This window comes from Rhinopithecus bieti, unplaced genomic scaffold, assembly GCF_001698545.2.
Source record: "Rhinopithecus bieti isolate Rb0 unplaced genomic scaffold, ASM169854v2 scaffold_61461, whole genome shotgun sequence".
Classification (NCBI taxonomy): Eukaryota; Metazoa; Chordata; class Mammalia; order Primates; family Cercopithecidae; genus Rhinopithecus; species Rhinopithecus bieti.
Genome location: NW_016823852.1, coordinates 278,601 through 282,715, shown reverse-complemented (window position 1 = coordinate 282,715; position 4,115 = coordinate 278,601). Strand labels below are relative to the sequence as shown.

The following is a 4,115-nucleotide window of genomic DNA, read 5'->3' as shown; positions in this document are numbered from 1 at the left end:
AAAAAAAAAAAAAAAAAAAAAAAAAAAAAAAAAATTGATCCTCCCACCTGGGGAAGCAGCACAGGGAGCAGTGAGACTCGAAGCCAGTAGAAAATGTACAGAGAGGAAGGCAGAACCTTGGGAAGGCCATCTTCTAATTCCTAAAAGCTTCAGACATGAAAGTCCCAAAGCCCGAGGGCACTGCCTGTGACCCACAAATTCCAGACGGTTAAAACCTCGAGCCAGGCCAGCCGACGGCGGAGAGGGCAGAGAGAAACCCACACACTCCTCATGCCTGCTGGAGACTCAGGTGCTTTTGTTTTTATTCTGACTCTGAGGGGTAGACACATGTAAGCTTAAGGATCTTTACTTTCAGTTTAGCCAGAGTGGAATTAGAACAGATATCCATTATCAGACAGCCAGGAGAGAAGCGAAGGCATCTCAGAAGCAACTTGGCGGACCCGCCTCAGGAACTCCGGGTCATGCCTGTGCTTCCCACCTTCCTTCCTGGGGAGAGGCCCAGCCCCCTGGAGAACCCACAACCAGGGCGCCCAGCCCCTGCCCAGCACACTTCAGGCCCAGCTGCCCCTTCCCAGGGTGATGTGTCTGGGCTCCAGGGACAGCCCAGTCCGGGGTGGGTCTGTGTCTGCATGCAGCCAAGGATTTCCGTCACCCTGGCCATGTTCCAGCTCCTGGGATCCAGCAGTGCAGCCCCAAGGACAGACCCAACTGGAGCCAACTCTCAGGTTCCAGAAGCCACCCCTGCCTCCTGCCCCTCCTTCTGGGGCCCTAGATGGCTGTGGCCTGGGTCAGGGCTGGGCAGAGGGTGAGGCAGGAGCCACCCCACCTTCTGCTGGGGACACAGAGAAGGAGCTCTCGGGGCTGGAAAGAGTCCCCTGTTCAGTGGGTCAGGGCTGGCAGGGGAGACAGAGAAGCCCATCAGCTTAGGGGGCCTTGGATTCTGTCCAAACCCCTTCCCTCAAGGACCTGGCTGCCAGCTGGAAACTCAGCTGGGCCCCAAGACCACAGCCCCCTTGAGCTTCCAGAGCCTCGATCCCCCAGCCTTGACACCCCCAATGGGAACCTGCCTTTGCCACAGTGTGACTGGTCACCTGCCAGCCTTACTCGCGGGACCCAAGATGATGCCCCCACCGGGACCCTCCATGTGGACCCAGGCACGTGGCCTCCAGGAGGCTGGTGCCCAGCCACCCAGAGACACCAGCCAGCTGCTTATGGTGGATGGGGTGGGTCACCAACACAGGGAGCTAGGGGCTCGAGTCTCCCTGGGAGGGTGGGCACAGCAGCAGGGAGCACTCGGCAGCACTCAAGCCAAGAAACAGACAGCCGCTCATTGAGCCCCAGGTGAGGAGGCCCCCGCCCCTGGAACGAGTCCTCTAGAGGTGGACCCTGGGTTCTCCTGAGGGGTAGGGTCCACAGCCAAGCAGCCCCCTACCCTGGGGTCCCAGGTTCACATTCCAGCTCCTCCACTTGCCTCTGTGGGGCCTCAGCACACAGACTCTGCAGAATGAGAAGGCAGCTCCCTCCTCTCTCAGGTGGATGCTGGACGTGGGAGCCCATCGGAGGGGCAGAGGGGATGTCCACACAGCACCCATGGCTCCCATCACGCACACAATGCTCACATACATATGCACATGCACGGGCATGCACACGCTCACATGCAACACACGCACATTCACATGCAGTTCCTCACGCACATGCCACACACTGTGCAGACACACCTGCCCAGGCACCCAGGCACTCACCTACATTCCTCCCCACATGCCCTACATGCACACTCATGCCACAGGTACAGTCACACCCTCACATGCACTCACTCACAGCCTCCCATGCACACTCACAATCAAGCCTTCACATGCACGACAGTCACACCCTCTCACATGCAGTCACACCCTCACATACTCACAGTCACACCCTCACATGCAGTCACACCCTCACATGCACACTCAGTCACAACCTAACATGCAAACTCAGTCACACCCTCACAGTCACAGCCTCACATGCACACTCAGTCACAGCCTCACATGCAGTCACACCCTCACATACACTCACAGTCACACCCTCACACACACAAGTCACACCCTCACACACAACAGTCACACCCTCACACACACAACAGTCACACCGACATACACACAAGTCACACCCACACATGCACAAGTCACACCCACACATGCACACTCAGTCACACCCTCACATGCAGTCACACCCTCACATGCAGTCACACCCTCACATACACTCAGTCACACCCACACATGCACACTCATGCACACCCACATCCTCCCATGCACACCCACATCCTCCCATGCACACTCAGTCACACCTTCCCATGTACAGTCACACCTACACTGTCACACCCACACATGCAGTCACACGTGCACATGCACACTCACAGTCACATCCTCTCATGCACTCACATATACAATCACACCCTCCCATGCACAAAGGCACTCACAGAATCACATCCTCCCATACACACCCACACACAGGCCCCTGCCATGGCTCCTGGCCCAATCCTCTCTGTGGTAAGTGTGCCCCCCAAATCCCCAACCAGATGATGCCCCTGACTCTGTGGAGCCCAGATTACCACCTCCCTGCCCCTCAGCCAAGCACAGACAGGACCCACACACAGTGAGGCGAACTCACAGACCTTAGAAGCCTCCCTGAGCCCGGCCGCGGGGTCTCCCAGGCCTATGGCACCCACCCAGGAGGGGGACTCAGCCGGGGAGGGGCCAACCCGGGGTCAGAGGCTGGAAGATGCTGTGAGCTCCTCCCCACACGTAGCCTCTGCCTGGATGGCAGAATTCATGCAGAATTCGTTCAGGGCTGAGTGACGTCTGGCCACCCCTGGGCCAGCTGGCATGAAGACAGCATCTGGCCAGGGTTGGGGGAGACCAGCTGGACGCCCTCCACCGAGGCTGGCCAGTCAGGTCCTACTGGGACAGCCATGGGGCCCTGTGCGAGGCCTGGAGGTGCCCCCCCACCCCCCGCCCCACACCCATAGTCTCTCTGCACCATCCTCATTAGGGAGCCAGCACCCACCCAGTCCACTGCTAGGCTCACAAGTGGGCACTGGGGTGCTCACCTCCCTACGCTCGAGGAGACACACGCAGGGCTGCATGTGGCCAGGGCCCAGGCAGAGCCCCCCAGCTGCTTCCCCAGGCAGGCCCATGCCCCCAAGCGCAGCCGGGAGGTCAGGGGCCAGCTCCCCTGCCCGCGCTGTGCCTAAATGATGGCGCTCTTCTCCTCGTGGAAGGAGGTGCGTGGGGACGGCCGGGCCAGCAGCAGCTCCTTCTCATGGATCAGGCTGTCCAGCAGGTCCTCCTGACGGTAGTTGTGGTACACCTTCAGGAAGGCCAGTGTGGTGATAGCCAGCCAGGCCAGCCATGAGGCCCAGAGGCCAAACTGCACAGAGGGCAGGGCAGGGTTAGAGGCCGTAGGGGGGTCTGCTGTCAGCGCACCCCCCTCCCACCAGCTCCCAGGCTCTGCTCTGCAGGGAAAGGAGGGGACTCAGAGGAAGGAGGAGGCTGAGGACATGGGGCAGGGCCGGATCCTGAAGACCCTGCCCAAGATCAAGCTTCTGAGTTCTTTCCTGCAGCCAGCATCGTTTTCCAGCACCTGCGCCCCTCCCGGAACCCACTCTGGAGCAAAAGCCCTGGGCACTCAGACCCACCCCAACTCCAGGCCAGCCAGAGGCCCTGGGGAGGGGCAGTGGCCAGTGGCGAGCGCTTTCTCCTCCAGCAGCTCGGGCCTGTGGGCTCTAAGGAGGGCGGGTAAAAGCGGAAGCTCCTTCAACCACCAGAATAAATTGACCTTTAGCCGCTGTTTCCAAACAGGTGAAGGAGAAACAATTTAATCAGAACCAGGCCTGAGCCACATTAAGCTGATTCTCATTTGAGCGTGTTTGTCATCAGACTGCACTCACACCTTAATCCAATTGGCACAAATTAGGCCTGAGGCCTCTTCCACTCACTAAATTTGCACGAAAGTGTCTTTGACAGATCCAGTTCATCTCGGCAAAGAACACTCAGACTCACCCACGGCCAGCACCCTTGGAGGGTTCCGGCCAGGAGAAGAGTCCTCAGGCCAGCCACAGCCAGCACCCTTGGAGGGTTCCG

The 4,115-nt window shown here is 59.2% G+C and overlaps 1 pseudogene across 1 annotated transcript; it reads right to left on the bottom strand.

The window, feature by feature from the left end:
- Positions 1 to 273: 273 nt before the first annotated feature.
- On the bottom strand, positions 274 to 2,057 carry LOC108521895 (uncharacterized; annotated as a pseudogene). The gene has a single exon (XR_001883308.1). The product of XR_001883308.1 is annotated as an uncharacterized LOC108521895 (transcript).
- Positions 2,058 to 4,115: the final 2,058 nt, after the last annotated feature.